Below are 23,157 nucleotides of genomic sequence, written 5' to 3'. Positions count from 1 at the left end.
CTAAAAATCTCCTGTCATAAAAAAAAATACAGATTAGAAAGGGAAAAAATTATGACTGACTCACTTCTTAGTCATTACTTAGCTATTTCTGTAGCAGGGTATTATTTATAAAGTGCTCTTGGAGCACCCTTTCCTCATTCTCCTTAACTGGCACAGGCTTCTGTTGCTTAAAAGGGGGAAGTTAATTATTTTTTCTAATATCTCCAACACTTCAGCTTTGAACATCACAAACATCTCCTTCACTTTAACATACATTTGTTCTGTATCTCCTCTGTATCTATGAAATCTTTTTATACACTCAGAGCAGCCCTGCAATGATGCAGTCTCCCTCCTTCAGCCAAGTACAATGTGAAAATAAGCCGTCATTGCTGGGTTATCACAGTTTACAATAACAAACCATCCCTTTTGATTAAGAAATCATGTCTGTATTCTGTCTGGAATGTGTATATGTGCAGTGATGGACTTTTGTTGCCTAGTGCCTCGAGCTGAAAGAAGGAAACATGTCTTCTCAGTAAGCTGAAGGGAAAACGCTTGTTTTACTTAGGAAAGCAACATTAGAAAATAGGTTTTATTCAATAAATATTTAAAATATAACTTACTATTTGCCAACATTTAATTTATAACGCGGTTACTACTCAAACTCCCTCTTATCTTTTAACTTCTTCCTGTCTCTCCTGCCTGCTATCTTGAATGCTTAAACTACTGAAGCTTAAATGAGCCTTGGCTGACTGACTGGGTAGCTGACCAGAGAGCTTGGCTTCCTTTATTTAAACTATTTGTGTCAAGACAGTGTGTGACATTACTCTCTTCTGCGCATAAGAATCAGCTGCCATAGGCTGGAGGCCAAAAATATTAAGGGATATGTGATGGGTTTGGTCACAGAGACCACCTTGGGACTGTCACCTGATATGCTGAAACTATCTCTTAGTCCGTTTTCTTTGATGTCTTGGGACTCCAGATCCCTGTCTTGTTGAGCCAGACATGCTAGCCTGCTGTAAAACAGACCGAGGGTCTGAACCATGCCCCCAAAGCTTCAGACTTAACTGAAAACAGCTCAACAAGTACTCCTATCTCCAGCACCCAGACACCCAGCTCCCAGTGGGATCCAAACCCCAAATAAATCTGTTTTACTCTGTATAAAGCTTATACAGGGTAAACTCATAAATTGTCCGCCCTCTATAACACTGATAGAGAGATATGCACAGCTGTTTGCTCCCCCAGGTATTAATCACTTACTCTGGGTTAATTAATAAACAAAAGTGATTTTATTAAGTATAAAAAGTGGGATTTAAATGGTTTCAAGTAATAACAGACAGAACAAAGTAAGTTACCATGCAAAATAAAACAAAACACACAAGTCTAAGCCTAATACATTAAGAAACTGAATACAGGTAAAATTCACCCTCAGAGATGTTTCAAGAAGCTTATTTCACAGTCTAGACTCCTTCCTAGTCTGGGCCCAATCCTTTCCCCTGGTACAATCCTTGTTAGTTCCAGCTCAGGTGGTAACTAGGGGATATCTCATGACTGGCAGCCGCCTTTGTTCTGTTCCACCCCCTTTTATAGCTTTGGCCCAAGGTGGGAATCTTGTGTCTCTCTGGGTCCCCACCCCTCCTTCTAAATGGAAAAGCACCAGGTTTAAGATGGATTCCAGTATCATGTGACATGGTCAGATATCACTGTAAGACCTCATTCATGTACACAGGAAGGCTTGCAGGTAAACAGACCCATTCACAACCAACTGTCCTAGTCAATGGGAGCCATCAAGATTCCAAGCCACCATTAATGGCCCACACTTTGCATAATTACAATAGGACTTCAGAGAAATACTTCAAATTTCTAGCTCCAGATACAAGAATAATGCATTCATACAAATAGGTTGAACACATTCAGTAGATTATAAGCTTTGTAATTATACCTTACAAGAGACCTTTTGCATGAAGCATATTCCAGTTACATTATATTCACACTCATTAGCATATTTCCATAAAACATATGGAGTGCAATGTCACAGGATAACAAGAGCAGGTAAAGCAAATTAAAATGAAGGAGAAGCCAACTTGGAAATAAAGGGCTGCATTAAGGCTGCTCTCCTGTCCTATAGAACAATGGTTGTCAACCAGGGATACACGCACCCCTGGGGTACGTAGAACCAACTCATCTAGATATTTGCCTAGTTTTACAACAGGCTACAAAAAAAGCACTAGCGAAGTCAGTACAAACTAAAATTTCATACAGACAATGACTTGTTTATACTGCTCTATATACTATACACTGAAATGTAAGTACAATATTTATATTCCAATTGATTTATTTTATAATTATATGGTAAAAATGAGAAAGTAAGCAGTTTTTCAGTAACAGTGTGCTGTGACACTTTTATATTTTTATGTCTGATTTTGTAAGCAAATCGCTTGTGAGGTGAAACTTGGGGTACGCAAGACAAATCAGACTCCTGAAAGAGGTACAGTCGTCCAGAAAGGTTGAGAGCCATTGCTATAAAAAACTATTTAAAAGGTCTTCTTTCATCTCCAAGACTTAAGCTGTCATAGATCTTGGAACAAACTGTGAGCAACACGAGCTAGCTGGGCTACTATTCACTGGGATTTAAAGGCTTACTATAATCGGTGTCTGATAACTACTGGGTGGTAGAGATGCACAGGGTAGGAAACACAAATTCTGCTGGTATGTGTGTGGTGTGCATGTGTATGAAGGGTGTGTACAGTTATATTCTTTTTGTTGTTGGCCTGAAAACTTTTCCCCTTCCTTTTACTGTGATGTGGGGTATCCCTGACTCATGAAGGTGACACCCTTAGACTGGGAAAAGCAGGGTGACTGTGTAAGTCACTCCCAGGACACAAATCTCAGCATTTTCAGAACAAAATGCATCTGATATAGCTTTCCTATGATGAATACATAAATAAAGACATATGGGATGGTGGGGGGCAGGGAAGGAAGGGTGAGAAACTTCAGATAAAAAAGCTGAAAAAATAGTTTCTAAACGTGTTCTCCGATGTCATTGTGATGGGCACAATATATAAAGGATATAGATAATGGAGGGCTTGTGAAAGCTGCCAACATAACATCGCTAGAGACTGAAATCCACAATTTCTAAACCAGAGAATACAGCAAAGGCAGGAAGTGCAGTGTACATTTTCCCACATTGCCCTGCTAATGCACCTTAATCCTGCTTTGGGGTGACTTCTAGGGGGAAAAGAGTAGATCAATCTTTGCTGAGATTGCAAGAGGGCTAATATAGTGTGTGCGTGTGTGTGTGTGTGTGTGTGGGGGGGGTGTTATATAAATTGGGACAACTGTTCACCTGCAACTGAACTGAGCTCACCAAGTCATAGAATCATAGAATCATAGGACTGGAAGGGACCTTGAGAGGTCATCTAGTCCAGTCCCCTGCATTCATGGCAGGACTAAGTATTATCTAGACCATCTCTGACAGGTGTTTGTTTAACCTGTTCTTAAACCATCTCCAAGGATGGAGATTCCGCAACCTCCCTAGACAATTTATTCCAGTGCTTAACCACCCTGACAATTAGGAAGTTTTTCCTAATGTCCAACCTAAACCTCCCTTGCTGCAATTTAAGCCCATTGCTTCTTGTCCTATCCTCAGAGGTTAAGAAGAACAAATTTTCTCACTCCTCCTTGTAACAACCTTTTATATACTTGAAAACTGTTATCATGTCCCCTCTCAGTCTTCTCTTTTCCAGACTAAACAAACCCAATTTTTTCAATAGTCCCTGATAAGTCATCTTTTCTAGACCTTTAATCATTTTTGTTGCTCTTCTCTAGACTTTCTCCAATTTGTCCACATTGTTCCGAAATGTGGTGCCCAGAACTGGACACAATACTCCAGTTGAAGACTAATCACATAGGATATTTCTCCTCCAGAGGTTTAAAAACACCTTGTAAAAAACCACAGTGTGCGGGACAAAAAGTCCCAAAGAGCAGTTTACTGGTAAGTTCAGGACCGGTGAGCAGTTTCTTTGGATCTTGCAACCCCATTGCCACATTACCGCAGTAATCCCATGATGGGCAAAGATATTGAGTTATTTGTATAACTGGTTCAATTTTGATAGAACAAGGTGTGTTTTGCGTAAGTTCCAACTGTTTCTCTAGACCCTTCTCCTGGTCAGCATAAGATCCTTTTGATCCTTCTGTGTGGTTAGGGATCTCTAGTTCAGGAAGGTACATGGCTCATCAGAACAGGCTAGCTGCTCACCACAGCATTAACTGCTCTGTGGGAATGTTAGAGTCCAAGATAATGCAGTCGCTGGGTTAGGCTTGTTACAGAGTCACTACCTTTCAGTAGTTTGGGAACAGGAAGATTTTGCAAAAAATTTGCCTTGGATTGGATTTGCCCAGAGGCGTGACTGACATTGATTTCCTGGGCCCCAATGGAGCTGTTTGCCTCCGACAGCCTTTGACTTGGGCTAAGACCACTGTAGAATGGCCATTCTGTGCTTTTCACAAAGGTTGCAACAGCTAGCATGAGACTGTTTTTTATTATCATAGCAAAGGCAGGCAAAACCTCCATTCATTACAGAGTGGCAAGGCCTGTGACACCCTATAAGAACTGTATTGCTAAGATCACTGTCATACTATGTGATTTATACTCAATTCATGATCAAATGCCCCCGTGTGTTTTCAATCCAGGCTTGAAACGGAAGAATATAACCACATTTGTAATATTTCAACAGACTTTTCCTTTTTTTCTTTTTCCTTGTAATGATAAACCACAACATGTAAAACACCATGACATGTTGGGAATGCAATACACACTATAGCAAGGATTCTAAGGCAGTGGTCCCCAACCTTTTTTGTCTGGCGGGCACCAAATGACGAGCCACCGCGGACAATGCTGGCGGACGAGCATCCGCCGAAATGCCGCCGAGAAGTGGCAACATCAATAGGTGTTGCCGCCGACAAGCAGTGTCATCCAGAGGTGTCGCCGCCAAAATGCTGCCGAAAATCAGCGGACACACCTCTGGATGCTGCTGCTTGTCGGCGGCATTTTGGCAGATGCTCGTCCACTGGCCAGTACGCAGGCACACATAGATGCCCCGGCGGGTGCTATGGCGCCCACGGGCACCGCGTTGGGGACCACTGGAGGGATCCCACTCTCAGTAGTTATAAAACATTGTTTCAAAATAATTTTACTGAGCAGTAGAACTGTGCAGAGGATGAAAGTTCCATTTCACGAAGGACTTTGAGATTTTGACATTTGGTATTGTTTCAAACTGGAATGAAACCTGAAAATTTCCAAATTCTCCACAAAGCAAAATCCTCCCCAAAATTTTGTTCCAGGTCATTTGAAACAGTACATTACAACAAAAAAACCAAAATGTTTTTGTTTGAATTTTGACTTTTTAATGTTGCATTATATTATAATATATGATGTTAAAATAAAATAAAAATTGAAAACAAAAAGTTGTTTCAAAACAAAAAATTGAAACGTTTCATTCCAAAAATGTCAGACTGGGACAATTCAACATTGTTAGAACTGTTTTTTCTAAACAAAATTCAAGTGAAATTAACCTGATTTCAGGAAGTATTTCAATTTTGAGCAAATCACATATTCCCACAGAATATGGTTCCAGTCAAGTTTCTCCAGCCAGCTCTACTCTGCTGGCATTTACTGCATATAGACTTACATTTCCATTGTAACTGGGCTGTTCTCAGAATACCTCACAAACTGCAGTTCATGTTCACACTAAATGGATTTTTTGGCAAAAGGTCAATATGGGCATCCGCATGGAAATACACACACTTTTGTTCATATAGTGGGCCAAATTCTTGCCAGCAATGTACATATGTATACTCCACAAAACCTGCAGGCAGCAACCACAGTCCTGTAAACAGCACATATGAAACAACCTGGACTAAGCAATAAACTATACCCAGCCAGCTGCACTAATTATTCCTGTTATTAGCACTAATAGAATGCATGGGGAAGCTGGGCAAAATAAAGGATCTATTAACTCTCTTTAATAAGCTAAGGGCATGTCTTCACTACCCGCCGGATCAGCGGGTAGCAATCGCTCTATTGGGGATCGATTTATCACGTCGAATGAAGACGCGATAAAATCGATCCCCGATGGCTCTGCCGTCGACTCCGGAAATCCACCGCGGCAAGAGGCGGAAGCGGAGTTGATGGCGGTGTGGCAGCGGTCGACTCACCGCCGTCCTCACAGCCAGGTAAGTCGACCTAAAATACGCAACTTCAGCTACGCTATTCACGTAGCTGAAGTTGCGTATCTTAGGTCGAACCCCCCCTGTAGTGTAGACCTAGCCTAAGACTGCAGCAGGTGAGGAGCAATGATGGAAGGTAGCGGTGAAAGCCCTATTTCCACAGGGAATAGAGAGGCATAAGAAAAGAGAATAGCGTGTATATGTCCCTGGGCTGTTTGAGCACATGTATTGTATTTTCTCTGCACAAACCAGAATTTGACCCTATACATATAGGAAAACTTGTAATTTATTGGGGGTAATTTTCAAAGCACTGGGACTTGTGCTCCTATACAATTTAGCTGTGGTTGGAAATCTCCCCCATGATTAATATATTGCAATGCTGATCAATTTTCAGATATAAAATACATGGAATTAAACTCACTGGGTCTGCTTTTGATTTCATTTACAGCAGAGTAAATGAAGAGGAACGCTATTGAAATCAATGACGTAAAAGAGATCGAAAATGAGCAAAAGTAAGATCAGAATCAGGCCCAGTATAGCTAAATATATTATAATATTTTGAAAGTGATGCAATAGATCATTGCATTGCAAAATATGTAATGAAAAATTTAACAACATTCTGGATATTTTATATGAAATATATGTAGTTAATTAATTACATGGAACATCATTCACCATTTTTAGCAAGCTATTAAATACCAAACTAGTCTGTTAGCAATGTGCAACCATTTCTGTAAAAAACAAAATTAGCTGCGGAGACAATCTAAAGAGACTGGGCCAATCACTGGGAGTTTGGACTGAGCAAGAACTGCAGGATTGAACCCAAAGAAAGAAAGGACCAGACTGTGGCTGACCCGTACAGGAGCTGTCCCTGACTTGCACACCTGGTGTAAATGGCAGTCTCACTCCCAGTCTTTCTGCATGCAGATTAGGTGAGAGTGCACAACACTTCCAGCTTCCCCAAAGGGAACAGCATGAGGCCATGACACCATATCCCTTCTACACAAGCTGTCAGACGGAAGCCAGCACGGGAGGAAAGTACAGACTGTGCCCTTTCAAGGGGTGTAGCATTTACTGTCCGGGTATTGCTTTCCTAGGACTCTTGCGAGCATTCTGGATGCCTTAACACTGAGGCAAGCAGGAGGCCTTATTGACCTGCTGCTGGTGCAGAGTCCCTTCTTGTACCCACCTATGTAGCAGCCTATGGATAAGCGGAAAATCCCAGTAGAAAGTGTTCACCGAGAGGGCGGTGAGCATGTAGATTTAGCTGCTAAGTAATGCCATTGAAATGAACACATATAAATGAAGTCAGTGACTACAGCAGACAACAAGCCATTTTAATGAGGAGAATGGGGACTGGAAGATACAATGACAAAGCAGAAGGGAAGGGTGAGATAAATCTAAAGGGATCAGTCATGTCAGAGAAAGTGCCGCTATTATTGTCTTACCAGTTCAATTCCCCTGAATAAATATTATTGAAAGTAAATAACCTGGCAAAGACAGGGTATTATGTCAGGATGGCTGTATTGCTGCACTAAATTCATGCCCACATTAGGAGTCAGAATATTCAGTTTAATTTGGGTGTCATCTGGGGGATTCCTCTTGCAGCATTTGCCTCTCCCACTGCAAGATCTCCTGCCTTCGCTAAGCATTGCTGTTTTCTAAGAAAGCCTGTTCTGATGTTAGTGATAGGGAAACTCTAATGGTTCCAGTTAGAGAAGCATCTAAAAATTCAGACGCATGGACGACTTCAAAGCAAACTGTCACTTGGGCCCTGCATTCCATGTTATCCCTGCAATTCATGAGCAGGTCTTGTCTCTCTCTCTCTAACAGCCAAACTGAAGGGTGACAAAACAACTCAATGCAAGATTCCTTTTCTGTCTCCAACAACGGGGCAGCTGATAACCTGATTTCCTCCCCTCCTTGGTTTCCAGTGGGGCTTCAACACTGGTCTTCTTGTGGGATTCCTAATACTGTCTGTTTTGGACTGAATCAAAAACATTATGAAAACAACTCTTTTGCATGTTTCTGCATGTTCCTCTTTCAGTCCCAGCTGAAACAGGAAATGCAGCAACAAGGGAACATTAAAAAAAAACAACCCTAAACTTTAGCCAAGTCTTACAAAAGGTTTGAGTTTTAGGCAGAGGTTTGTGCTCAGCCATTCACTGCGTCTGGCAGACAGGGTCCAGGGCCAGATAAGGCAGCTAGCTGCCAATTCTACAGCAGCAGGGAGCCCCTAGGACAAGTGGAACAGTGAGGCCAGAGTTTACTGCTTATGTTCCTGGGACATGAGGTGTATGGTGTGAGCTGTTATCTGTATGGCTGACCTAGAGCGCCTTGGGGATAATAATTCAAGCCAACTGTGGAATCAAGATTTCTCTCCCTGTATCAGCGCTCAGGATAGGGCATAATGCAGGTCCCCTCTCCCCTCCCTCTGTTTAGCAGGAAAACTCCATCATCTTCCCCCCTAACACTCAACAAAGCAGTTCCAGGCTCATTACCTATTCCCTGACCTCCCCCTATAGGACTAAGCCCCCCTCCTCTTCTGGTCTGGCAGAGCAGATCGTAGTAGGTGTGGGGACAGGGGAAGGTTGCACACTGAGTCTTGAGCCTGGCAGCTGAGGGGAGTGGGGCAATGAAAACAGCTTCAGAAAGAGACCCAGATTTGGTTGTACCTCCCCAGATGCATGTACGTTTTATTTACTGGAATCGGACAACCTTAACTTTTTGCCACCATTAGCTGTCCAGTCTCTCGCCGGCCCTGGCAAACCCTCTCCTCCTATGCTGTCAAACGTCTGTGCCTCTATTATTTATCTAGCCTCATCTAAGTCCCGGCAAAGTTAGGAGGTCACTTTAACCCATCTCAGAGTGGGTTTGCTCTGTATCTGGGAAGCCGAATGGCAGTGGGTTTATGTTTTATTTACGCCATTAACCTGTTACTCTAATTCAGACTGTTCTGTGATTAAACACAGAGGCAATGGGTTTGCTCTCTTTATTATCCTATTACTCTATAAAAAGATGTTGCAGACATTTCTGTGTAATATAAAAATGACACAGTCAAGGTTTTAAAACAATTCCCCCCTGTTGTTTATATGAACTTCTTGAAAGATAGAAGCCAAAATTTTCTTCCTTACCAAGGGCTTTATGACTGTTTCTGGTGTAGAGGGAAGCAAAACTACATCAATCACATGAAAACAGGCCTCAGGATATGGCAGAGGAAAGGGCAGTAAATAGCATGTTCCTCTCACCTCCTCCATTATAGGAACTCCTTCCATTATTGATTCTCAATGGGATTTGGGTGGAGTTCCCAGCATCAAGAGGGTCTGAGCTGAGAAGCAGCCTGTTTTTGTGGAATGATGCTTTCCTATCAAATCTACACAAATTCCACTTACTTTTCCCTTGGACGTTAATGCAGCTGTGACTGAATGCACTCCTGTATTCACACCCTACACACCGCAGTAATAAGCTTTGTATAAAATATGCCTTGTGAGGTATCATTTGAAACTAATAACTCACTGGTCAATTATATCACAGTGAAAGTATGTAGCAACACTATATGTAAAGTTATGAACATAAGCTGAAGTTATGACTGATACATGTTTGCCAGACAAGTCTGGGGAGTGGGTAAATCAGTTTCTCAAAAACAAAGGACAAACTGACACCTCTAGCTAGGTATCAAAGTTGACTGGCAATCACCAGTCAAGTAGCCATTCTTTGGCAGCAAAGGGGGACAGGAACAAATCAATCCATTTTAACAAACAACATGAAACATCTTTCAGCACGAGACCCCATGTCTCCATCCTCACAGCTGGAAGAACTTCATCTAGTGGGAATCTGTGACTGAACTATAAAAGTGAGGTGCAAAAATGCTCTGGGTATTCTCTCATCTTTCTCGCTCTTTCACCTGAGAAGACAAAGGAACCAGCCTTTGGGCTTTGGGAGGGGTTTCACCTGAGAATTTGGTCAGCCCTGTTGCTGGGAACACGTGGTAAGAATTTTACCTTTAACCAAGTCTAGCTTATTAAGTTTTAGTTATGAGAAAGCATTTTGATCTTTATTTCTCTTGGAATCATTTCTGACTTCAATTCCTTATACCTGTACTCACTTAAAACCAATTTGCAGTTAAAGCAACTTGTTTTATTCTTTAACCAAAACTAATCCAGTGCTGTCTTTAAACTGAACTGTGTGAGCAACTCTAATTAAAGTAGCAAACAGTTGTACATTGACCCCTTAAGGGGCAATGGACCTCTAATATCTGGACTGTCCAGGAGAGGGCTGGACAGTGCCACACACATGGTGCTTTTGGGAAAATCCAGGACTGGGAGTATGTTGGGGTCACCCTGCAAATAGCAACTAAGGCTGGTGGAAGCCAGAGTGTGACTGATGTGTGGCTGCCAGGCTGAAGCTATACATAGACACTCAGGGTGTGGCTTGCATGCTGGAAGGCTGTTTGTGAGCAGCCAAGAAGGGTGCTACCACAGCACAGCATGGTGAGGCACCTAAAGTTGCCAGGCAGGTGGTAACACAACCCCTCACTGATCTGGATTGCACCTCGCAATGTGATAGCCGCTTCTTGAATTTAGATTCTTCACCCTTGCCTAGAGGGCATCAGATTAATGTGCAGATGCAAATGAGGATCAATAAGGGTACAGATCTAGCTATGTTGTCAGGTGAGTGGGGAAGCCTCCTACCTTGCATAGGAGGGTACGCACACTAAGAAGATGTCCTGAGAGCCTGGCAGTTGGGATCAGGACTCCCCATTAATATAATGCACTCCAGGCAGTTGGACGGTCATGTCCCCTCCATGCTGGCACTAATCCCTTCCTACTGAAGAGAATCTGCTTCTCTATTCATTGCAATGAGATTTGCTATTTTACCTGAAAGTAGATGACATAAGCCAGACATTTTCCCTTTTCATCACTTGCCCACTCCATACACAAACACCCGTTTGAGGTGTAGGATTGTCCTTCCCTAGTTGACCGGCTTTTGATTTTTTTTTTTGTGAGAAAAGATTAAAACATTTTAAAATACCACTCACATATAGAGAATTGCACTGACTTTGCAGACCCTTTGCTAAAAATCAGGTTAATTAAAATACACACTTGTTTAATTAAACCTGTGGATATCAGAGTCCATAAATACACAAAAGGTTGTGAACCATATTTTGGCAGTAATCCTTTCATGACTCCTACCTAATTCTATTGTCTGCCTTCTCCATTTTACTGGGAAATGTGAGGATGAAATATTCATTGCTGGTTCAATATTGTCTAATTTGTATGGCTGTGTTGACATATGAGAATACTTTGCAGCAGTCTGAATTGTCAGTAATTGTGAATTAACGTGCAGAACCAGCTCTTGAATTCAAAGCTGAGAACCAATAGATGAAAAATATCATACAAACTGGCAGAATCACCATAAATTGCTCTAAGATTGTGGTTATAATTTGAAAACAAACATTATAGGGCAAATTTATCTGCACGCACAAAAACTCCAGTCTGCATATGTAAATCCTGATTTGCAGGTGTATATGGGTTTTTCATAACAACACACCTCTTCCTCTTACAAGATTGGTCGCTCCTGCTCTGTACACTCTTCTGTTGTCCTGTATCATAAGTGGTTTTAATTCCACCCAAGTTTGAAATCATTACCTTCAATAAGAACTCTGCCATCATGATCTTTTATTATGCTTGGTAGTGGGGGAAACTTTTTGATAACAAGTCTTACCCCTGTGAACAAACCTTTTGAATTATTACTCAAGTTCATTGCATTTTGTCCTGATGTATTCACTCTTATCTCATTTGGTCTGCCTTTGAATATGTCAGTTCAATTACTTGTATTTCCTGCCACATTCTTCAGTCTCTAAGCCACTCTCTTTCACTCCATGTTATTTTTTCACCAGCACAAACATGTTCTCCGTTATCCAGGTGTGGGCCAATGGTGACTTTTAGGAACACGTCCTTTGGGGGCTTTGAGCATGACCATTTTCATTTTATTCCAAAGTTTGTTCAGGTTCTTCTCCTCTTTCACCTGTGACAATGTGTCAAACTCATTCTTCACAGAAGTCATGTAGTCATGCACCAGGTAGATAAAGTATCAGCAGAATACCTAATGATGTTTGGTGACCATGGTATTGATCTCACGTGGAAGATTTGCAATGATATATGGATGACTAGCAATTGGCCAGACAACTGGATGAGAGGAAACTTTCCACCCTTACCAAAGAAAGGGTATATAACAGAGTGCAGTAATTATTGTACCATCTCCCTGACATTACACATGAATAAAGTGCTGCTCTACATAATTCAGGATCTCAGGAAGTGGATGATAAAAGCAGAACTACCAGCGTGGACGTATGTCCTCTGGAATGATGTAGAAGCATGAAGGGACATATGAATCTTTAGTGCATCTGGCATATAAATATCTTGTGACGCTGGCTACAACAGTGCCATTTGAATGCCTGTTCTCACTTTCGGGTGACAAGACGCGGGCAGCATTATTTCCTGCAAATTGTAACCAAACTTATTGTGAATAATTTGGACAATTGTATTGTCAATGTTAGGTCTCAAACTTCCAGAAGCTTCACAAAGTGAGCCTTGTAAAATTAGCTTTAAAAAGCAAGCTTTGCAAAAGGAAACAGACTTGTGGTCAAAAAGTGCTGCAACCAGATAACACATAATGCTGACTCCTATAAAGTGAGATAAGTTGTACCCCCCGGGCACAGCTTGTCTGAACCACATTAACCATATTTAAAACAATTGGCTACAAGGAGAGAAGTAAACATAAATTATACAGTAAAAGCGACAGCACAAACCACAGTGAGAATTTGGCTCAACCTGATTGGTCGGTCTGTTTTGGAACACAGCCGACAGATAAGATAAAAAGAACGAAGGCACGGGACTGTGTGTGTGTTTTGGTCATAAGAGAAACTTGACCCACACCCCCTGAACTGAAGAGACGTGCACTTCGCGACTGTCTGTACGGAAAACGGACGACTGAAGGGCAACGTATTTTTCGGATGAATGCAGGGTAAGGTTATGGAGTAAAGAAATCTGGGTTGCTCGAGCTGATTTGATCTCAAGTTGTGTTGACACTACAGTATTAAGAATAGTAGTGTCGGGATAATTTGACCTCAGATTATATCAATACTGCAGTATTAAAAATAGTAGTAAGTACCTGATGCATAATATTACATGTACTTGCCTTCAGTATAATTTGCCATTTATATTAATCCTTATTTAGTGCTGGTCTTTAATTCTGCTTTTCTTATTTTGTCTGTGTTGCCTTTATAGTCGGAAGTCATTAAAAAGCCTTTTTTGAGGAATAATCAGTAGTTTTAGTTTCTCTTATATGGACACTGCTCAACCTCATTACATCTGTGTTGGGTGGTGGGAAGTAGCGATCACCAGGGCACCATTGTGGCCCTGATGCGTGTCTCCTTCTTCCTTTATCTCCGCACTTATTTGTCTGAATGCTTGGCTGAGTAGGACTGAGTGGACTTGTAGGCACTAAAGTTTTCAAAAATAAAACAATGTAATGCAGTTATTTTTTTGTACATAATTCTACATTTGTATGTTCAACTTTCATGATAAAGGGATTGCACTACAGTACTTGTAATGGGGGAATTGAAAAATACTATTTCTTTTTTTTTTTTTTTTTTACAGGGCAAATATTTGTAATAAAAATAAATATAAAGTGAGCACTGTACACTTTGTATTCTGTGTTGTAACTGAAATCAATATATTTGAAAATGTAGAAAACATCCAAAAATATTTAAATAAATGGTATTCTATTATTGTTTAACAGCATGATTAAAAAAATTAATTGCAATTAATCACATGATTAATCTCTTGACAGCCGTACTTGGTACCACACAATTTTTTTATTAAAAAACTAGAAAGATATAAAATTAACATGGCACACATTAAATAAATTAAAACTGGCTAACTGATAGGTCTTGAAATGTGATTCCCAACCAGGAATCTTCATCGAGCAGGTGTGCTTCCAGTGGGGTTCCCAAGGATGGGTTCTTGGCCCTATGCTATTTAACATTTTTATCCATGACCTGGAAGAAAGCATAAATTATCACTGATAAAGTTGGCAGACAACACTAAAATTGGAGAAGTGGTAAATATTGAATAGGACAGGTCACTGATTCAGAGCCGTCGGGGTTGCTTGGTAAATAGTCATAAGCAAACAATATGTGTTTTAATATGATTAAATGTATACATCTAGAAACAAAGAATGTAGGCCATACTTGTAGGATGAGGTACTCCATTCTGAGAAGCAGTAAATCAGCTGAACATGAGCTCCCAGTGTGACACTGTGGTGAAAAGAATTAATGTGATCCTGGGATGCTGTAACGGTGCAGAACTCGCCCCTGCAGCACCTCCTGCTGGTGTCTTGGGAATTAGCTCGTTTCCAGCCTTGGAGCGCCCTCTGCAGGCTGGTGTCCTACTGCCTCTAGGTCCCCACGTGCCTCCCTGGACTCCGGTGCCCTGTTATCTAGGGTGCTGCCCCCTGGCAGTAACCCCTCACTCTCGGGGTCTCCCCTCCCCAGGAAACCCCCACCTCCCTATCTCTCCATCTACAGCTAGAGGAGACTGTGTGTCTGCTCCTGGCTTCCCTGGCTTTTATATAGGGCCAGCTGAGGCCTGATTGGGGCATGGCCCAGCTGCGTCTGCTTCCCCAATCAGCCTAGTAGCTGCTTCCCCCTGCAACAGCCCTCTCCCAGGGCTGTCTTTATACCCCTCTGGGCAGGAGCGGGTGACCACCCCACTACAGATGCATAAATAGGGGAATCTTGAGTACATTATTTTACCTCCACAGTTGGCACTGATGCAACTGCTACTGGAATATTGTGTTCAGTTCTGGTGTCTACAATTCAAGAAGGATGTTGATGAATTGGAAAGGGTTCAGAGAAGAGCCCCAAGAATGATTAAAGGATTAGAAAACATAATTTATAGTGGTAGAGTCAAATAGCTCAATCTATTTAGCTTAACAAAGAGAAGGTTAAGGGGTGATGTGATTACAGTCCATAAGTATCTACAAGAGGAACAAATAATAATAATAATGAGTTCTTCCATCTAGCAGAGAAAGGTATAACACAATGCAATGGCTTGAAGTTGAAGCTAGACAAATTCCGACTGGAATAAGGCATACATTTTTAACAATGAGAGTAATTAAACACTGGAACAATTTACCAAGGGTTGTGGTGGATTCTCCATGACTGACCATTTTTAAATCAAGATTGGATGTTTTTCTAAACCATATGCTCTCGGAATTATTTTGGGAAAGTTCAATGGCCTGTGTTATACAGGAGATCTGACTAGATGATCACAATGGTCCCTGCTAGCCTTGATATTATGAATCTATGCATGCAAGTCTGGTGCATTTACTTTTGAAAATATAACCCTCTATCTCACAATTATTCCCCCCCCCCCCCGCATCACACAGCTCTGTGAAAACATTCACGAAGGAAATCTTTTATCTTCGCTTTGATGTTTTGGTTGCTCACCTGTCAGTGGACAGTGGGGAAGTTTAATGAAAGGCTTGAAACATCCATTGACTGGGCAAACCTCCTCAGACAAGGTCCTCAGAATTAAAACTGTTCTTGGTATTTAAGGCATTTTAAACGGCAGCTGGCTTCAACTGCCAAGCTTCTTCAGTAGTCCAGGCATCACACCGATGATTATGGCTAAAAGATAATATTAATCCCAGTTAGTCTGAAATTAGGGCTGTAAACAGAGCCTGCAGTCCTGCTAAGAAATGCCACTCCTTCGAGACTGATAAACTTGAAGATGTTGTTTTCCCCTGGGGTTTTGCAGGATTAGCTGCAATATAATCTCCACAATTTCTGAACATAACTCCTTATGTCAGCCTCTCTTCATGCTGTATTTTCTATATCCCAATATGCCAGGAATGCCTTTATATCCTCCTTCTGCTGGTTTCATGGAGATTCATGATCCTGATCCCCAAAGTTTGGAACTGAATCTGAACATCCTGGATGTTTGGAAGTGACCAGATTTGGAATGTTGGCTTATGCCTATCTTGATCTTATATGTTTGCATTCAGCTGTTTTTCTTTTTTTAGATATGTCTTTGTCTAATTTATCTAGACTACTGTCTATTATCATTTTAAAGAATAATTCACACAATTGCCTGACACACTGTGAGATGTCTTTTTCATCTTCCTGTGACTCTTGTTTTCCATGCACAATATTTCTGTTTGCTGTGATCCTGGGTTTTTTGGTTCTAAGTTTGTACAGCATCATTATTTTCATCCATTTATCTTGTTAACTTTTCTAACAAGCCATCTTCCTTCCTCCATCAGGTTCTTTCTTTGCAGGTCAAAGAGTAGACAATTGTTATGAACAGTCATCATGAAAGCATGCAAAACTCAGCGCCCTCGTAGAAGCTCTTATAATGAAGGCAGAATTAAACTAGGTTAATGGAAAATGGCATGGAGCTGCTTATGATAATAAGGCTGATGTACAGAAAGAAGGCTAGGTTGTTTAAGGGATAGGTTTAAGAATGAGGCGGTATGAGTTATGTTGTAGATAATTGGGCTACAAATTTACCCTAATTATGAACTCAACTGTAAATAGTAAGTGTAAGCTCATAATAACCGGTAGCAGCAAATGTTAATGGAAAAAGGTACAGAAGCAAGACAAGCTAAATTAGTCCAAACAAAAATGTGTTAACAAGTACGGTGTTAAAATTATGACTGGTAAACAAAAGGAGTAGCAGACAGGAAATCAATGAACCAAAATTGGTGTTTCAGAAATTAGGTCTATTGGTGGGCAAAATAGTGAGAGCATGGAGTATTCCACCCAACACGCCCTTTTGGGTTCTTAAAAAGAAGAAGAGATTTTTGGGAAAAATTAGTAGAAGAAGCAGTTTTCTGTCAACACCTGCTGCAGGGAGCTTTATCATCATGGCTGCCAATCTCCAGGGACCCTGGACCTTCTTCATGCTAATTCTGAGAGATATCCTGACCGGACTAGGCCAGAGTGAGGGACCCAGGTGACAATGCAATCTCCACTGGTTTTGGCTAAATTCTGAACACCATCGGGGATGTGAGCCTTCATCTCCTCTCCCCCTGCCACCATGTCTTTTTCCTTCCCCAACTTATTTCTTTTCTTTCCTATAATTTTGCCTTCCGTTTAATAAGAGTCTGGCTTAGCCATCCCAGACCACATGTTTTGCAATGTTGGTGTGAGTCTGTGACCAAAGAGGCAACTAAAAGCAATGCCCCAAACAATCCAATGGTGGTACGAGTTTGCCAGGTCTAGGAGTGGCCAATAAGACCATGTGATTGGCCTGTGTTTCTCCAGCAGAGGTTGCAAGTGAAAGTCAGCACCAGAGACAGAAACTGCATTTTCCATCTTTGCTGTTCTTTTCTCTCCCCTTTTGTGTGTGTTTGTCTTGTTTTGTCTTCTTAGGAAACGGGATTGGACTTTAATATTAATAACAACTCCAGCCCTTCTCAACTAACTTCTCTTCTTCCCAAAAAGGACAGTTATTACAGTCTTTCATACCATCTCTATGTCTGGGGAGCAAACAGCTGTGTATATCTCTCTATTAGTATTATAGAGGGCAGACAATTTATGAGTTTACCCTGTATAAGCTTTATACAGAGTAAAACGGATTTATTTGGGGTTTGGATCCCATTGAGAACTGGGTGCTGGAGATAGGTGACCTGCTGAGCTGTTTTTGGTTAAAGTCTGCAGTTTTGGAGGCGTGGACTAGACCTGGATCTGTGTTGCAGCAGGTTAGCGTGTCTGGCTCAACAAGACAGGGTTCTGGAGTCCCAAGCTGTCAGGGAAAACGGGCTCAGAGGTAATTTCAGCACATCAGGTGACAGTCCCAAGGGGGTCTCTGTGACCAAACCCATCACAACTACCTTGGATGGGTTTTGGCTCTTCCACTAACAATCACAGGAAGACCTTTGAAACGAAGATGTTGATTAAGAGGAAGATTGTCAAAAGCATCTATAGATTTTAAGGACAAAAGTCAGTGGGACTTGTGCTCCTAAATCCTTTCAGGAGACATTTTCAATTTTTTTTTAAATATTAACCATAAATGTCCAGACCTCCAAAAAATTTTGTTTCTGATTAGGGGAGAATGTCTAACTAGGATTTGCCTGTTCCTAGTTATAACCAGCCCATAAATATAACAGAGCAGTCAAGCCTTTAACCAAATAATGAACAGTATTTAATAGAAAGCATTTTTTAGGTTTCATGGGGAGCTGATGAGAAAAGACTGGCTGTCCAGAATGGACAAGTTCCAACAGCAGCATAAGGTATGAAGCTCTCCCTAGCAAACTACAGCTAGAGATCAGCACCAGCACGGACATGTAAAGTTCATGGCAAATGATTTAAGCTTTTCATTTTGGAATTGCCTAAAGGACAAAAATCTACATTCAGTATTCATTAATCACTATTAGCTCTGTGTGAACTTCCTATCCTGTCAAGATATCAGTCTACCAAAGCAGATATTTGCTGTACCTTGTTTCTTTTATCTGTACTCAATTGTCACATCCTGCTAAGCGTTTTAAATGATTTTCATTTGAAGGCAGCCTTCCTGACACTAATAACTATAAATGCAGCCATTATCCTCCCTGGGAGAAGAGAACTTGAGAGTCAGATGTAAACCTCCTTCTCAAAGATTTTTCAACAGAGACACACAAAGTTTTGCCAAAACTATCACTTGGGTTTGCTTTAGCAAAGCTAAGCCAGCACAATACATAGTTCTAGGCATTCCTTGCACTGAATATTGTTCTTTTGTTTTTAATCTACTAGGTAAAATGTTTGCCTGCTAATTGGAGTAACTGGATTGATCCTTTGTGCAATATCCAGTTACAGCGTTTTTGGCCAACACCAACATGGTCGAGGGACATCTACATAGAACACATCACCAGACATTGGCAATACCAGGAGGGATGAGCTGGAGTTCCAATGAGAAGCGCAGTGTGGAAAGTAACTGAAATACTTTCCCCATGGATTGTATTTTCCAAATGGATAATCTACCCTAAATGCTCAATTTCTGAGGGACAATTTACACTCATTCCTATATTTGCTTTCTACAACCACCTCTCTGTATAACTTTTATGAATGATGTACCCGACTATTAGGATTCTAATATTTAAACTGTATTGTTAAATTTATTCACCTTAATTTGGGTTATTGCTGATTATGCACTATATGTATCTTATGACTTTAAAAACAAACTTTGTATTTGTGGATAATCTAAGCACTATACCCAGATGTACAGACATTTTTCTTAACCTATGTACTATATAATTTTTTTAACTTTCACCTTAATAAAATTTTTAAATTTGTTCATTGCCAAAACTGTAAGGTATTTACAATTAATTTTTTTACAGCTTCTAAAACACTCCAGAATTCAGCAGGAAAATTGAAAACTTCATTGGTCAACATACATGTTCTAACAGGATCTGCATCATATGTTAGCCATTCACCTGGGCTGAGGCTGGTACAGCTCCTTAAGTGTTCTGGCTCTTTAAAGTTTCACACTCAAATACCATGCAAGGTGTTTTATATTTTATACCTCCAAGGTGTTGAGCTACAATCTAAAGAATAAAATTAATCTAAGTTAGAAAAAAATGCTGATTTGTATCTTAGCCCATCTCTATTCTGCAGGACCAGTTGACATATAAGGGAACAGTTTGAAAAAGTGGTGCACATACAAAATCTGTGATCAGAGAGTCTGTCAGCCCCTCCATTGGAGAGAGGAAGGGTGGCCCTGTGGTTAGGGTACTAGCCTGAGACATGGGAGACTACTCTGCTCCAGATTTCTTGGGCAAATCACTTTGGGCCAGTTTTTAAAGGTATTTAGGCACCTAAAGTTGCAAATGGGCACCTAGTGGGATTTTCAAAAGTGCCTAAATGCCTATCTCAGTTAACAGAACTAACAGAATTATGTAACTGGGCACTTTTGACACTCCCACTAGGTGCCTATCTGCCTCTTTAGGCACCTAAATACCTTTACAAATCTAATAGTTTCTCAGTACCTCATTTCCCATCTGTAAAGTGGGGCTAAGAACATTTCCTTACTGCACAGGGAGGATAACTAGTGCTTCCCTTCTGTGTCTCCGCCTGTTGTCTCTTGCCTGACACTTAGATTGTAAATTCTTTGGGGTGGGGACTATTTTGTCTTTTTTTGTATAGCCCCTATTACAATGGGGTCCTGGTCCAGGCCTGGGGCTCCTTGGGGCTCCTCCTATACACATAGTAACGAATAATATATATATTATATATTCTTATATATTATATAAGAATAATATATATACACTATATATTTGGACACCATCAAATTAGGCCTGAATAAAGATTGGGAGTGTATGGGTCACTACAAAAAGTAATTTTCCCTCTGCTGATACTCACACCTTCTTGTCAACTGCTGGAAATGGGCCACTTCCACCTTAATTGAATTGGCTTGTTAGCACTGACCCCCGCACTTGGTAAGGCAACTCCCATCTTTTCATGTGCTATAATATATATTCTTCTTACTGTATTTTTCACTCCATGCATCTGATGAAGTGGGTTTTTGGGCATAAGCTTTTATGGGCTAATAAATTTGTTAGTCTCTAAGGTGCCACAAGGACTCCTCGTTGTATATGAACACTGTGGCATCCATCCCAAAGTTATAACGCACTTAACTTAGATTTCAAAAGTCATTTAAAGGAACCTTCCATGCCATGTTGTTATAAGGGGAAGACTTGTAACATTCGCTAATATATGTCAATAATTCTTTATGCACAGCCCCATCAATGATGTAAGCACACAGCAGAGCTTTTGATCACCTAAAGTTTTCCAACTACTAGTCTAACAATCATTTGAAAACTCTTATGGATTTGAATTACTTCTAATGGTTTAGAGGGACACCTTGAAACGTGGTGTTTCAAGCAGTTCATGTGCCAACACTTTAACTGTTGATCAACATGAAGTGCCTCACAAATTTCACTTTGATTTTGGGGTTCAAAATCAATAACACCTGAGATTGTCTTGGTCTGGTATACAGGTGGAGAGATTTTACATGAAACCATAAATCGGCTCATGTTTGCAAATCTTTCAGTGAACCTGAGCTGAGTTTAATATTTTTAACGAGAGCCAATAGAAACATTTAAAAGTTTGAAATTTCAACATAATTTTGGTGTAAAATATGGAGAAAAATGTCACATTTTGCTGTTTTTTGACCAGGTCTCTGTGTAATGAAACCTAAACAACGAAGTTTCCTGTAGTTTCACAGTGACTATATCACTCATCCGCTTACAGTGAGCATGCTTTAGCATTAGGATCTCCCTTGTCCGTCCAAAAATGATTTATTACAAATAAAACACGTATCACTTTCTTATGCTGAAAGTAAGAAACAGAACATGTCCCTAAACATCTTTCCTTAAGAATTACGAAGTAACTTTTAGATATTGTACAAACAACATTGGGCATCAGTATTTTCTCCTTTCAACTTCCAGGACATAATCAGAAACCACTAAAATGCACTGTGCTCTATAAATATGCAAGGTTTTTTCCAAGGGCTTATGGCCAAATTCTGCCTATTGTTACATTCATGTAACCACGCTGAAGTCGGTAGGGTTGAACATGTGTGACTGGGGGCAAAACTTGACCAGCTGCATTGATACAGTTTGGCTGCCATCTGAACCAGGCTTCTTCCTGCTTTTTGATTAGACCTGGGCCCAAAACCACAGGGACAGTTTCAGACCTGACGATTTGTAGTTACACTTTCTGATATTTGGGTGAGTGGACTTTGAATTTGAAGTTCTAGTTCAGGCCCATTTCTAATGAGAATGACATCATTGTTGCAGGTACTGGGCCAAATTCTCCAGTCTGCTAAGGCCACTTAGCAACAGAGAGTGGCCTTATACCAGACAGAGATTCTGAGTGGAGATTTCCTCTGATGTTTGGGGAATCTACAACTGGCATTGAACTGGTGGATGCAGCATGGCTGCCTCCTATGGTAGCGGTCACCTCACTCCCTGCACTAAGAGCATGTCAGGAGTAGCCTGGGGGCATACTGGAGGTGGAAGGTGTCCACCAAGCCTGATCCTTCCATGCAGCAGCTCCAGCCTCACAAGTTAGGCTAGCACTCTCCAATACATCTGAGCACAGCTTGGACATAGTGGAGAACTGGTGCCCTTATTACCAATTATATCAACAGCACTAATAGCAAAAACATATCCACTAGTTTCAGAAATAATAATAAAAAAGACAGAAAATAAAAAGCATACATTGCTATTTCACTTTGTTAACTATTTGTTCCACACCACATTGTTCTTCTAAAATAACTACAATCAGACCCTTCATTTCTGAAGTCTCATCTGAATTTCAATAGGTTCTCTTTGCCTGATGAAGAGAAATAATTGTGTCCCTCTTGAAAAGATGATGGAGAAGACTCTTAAGGACTCAAAACAGCAGTCTGTCGTCATACACTCTTTGAAGCCACCTTCAACAATGTCTCAAATGCTAGATCCACTTTCAAAATAAAGTTCTTTCTAGGGCTATGCCTTAAAAATATGTCGGCAATTGTACTATGTAGGGATTGCAGTTAAATTAGATGGCTCTTTAGATTAGATTTTCTAAAAAAACCCAACAAAACACAAAGATCAAAGTCTTGTCTATGTATAAGAAGAAGGAATTAAGATGTAGCATCCAAGTCAGGTTTTACTGTTGAAGACACATGCCAGGCCCATCCTGCAAGTTCCTTTCCACCGATTTTTGTATCCTCAAAATCCTATTACCAACCCTTCTGCTCATAGCGTGTACCAAATGCAAGTGTAACAATCATGTGAAAACTCATGGGGTTTAATTATTTTAGTGATTTAAGGACACATTTAAAACTCAGGCAGTGGGAAACTCATTGTTTCCATTCCCCAGGGATTCCGGTGACAACATTTTCTTCATTTTCCATCCACTTG

The sequence above is a fragment of the Malaclemys terrapin genome, chromosome 8 (genome assembly GCF_027887155.1).
Source record: "Malaclemys terrapin pileata isolate rMalTer1 chromosome 8, rMalTer1.hap1, whole genome shotgun sequence".
Lineage (NCBI taxonomy): Eukaryota > Metazoa > Chordata > Testudines > Emydidae > Malaclemys > Malaclemys terrapin.
Note: the sequence above shows the minus strand (reverse complement) of the source record.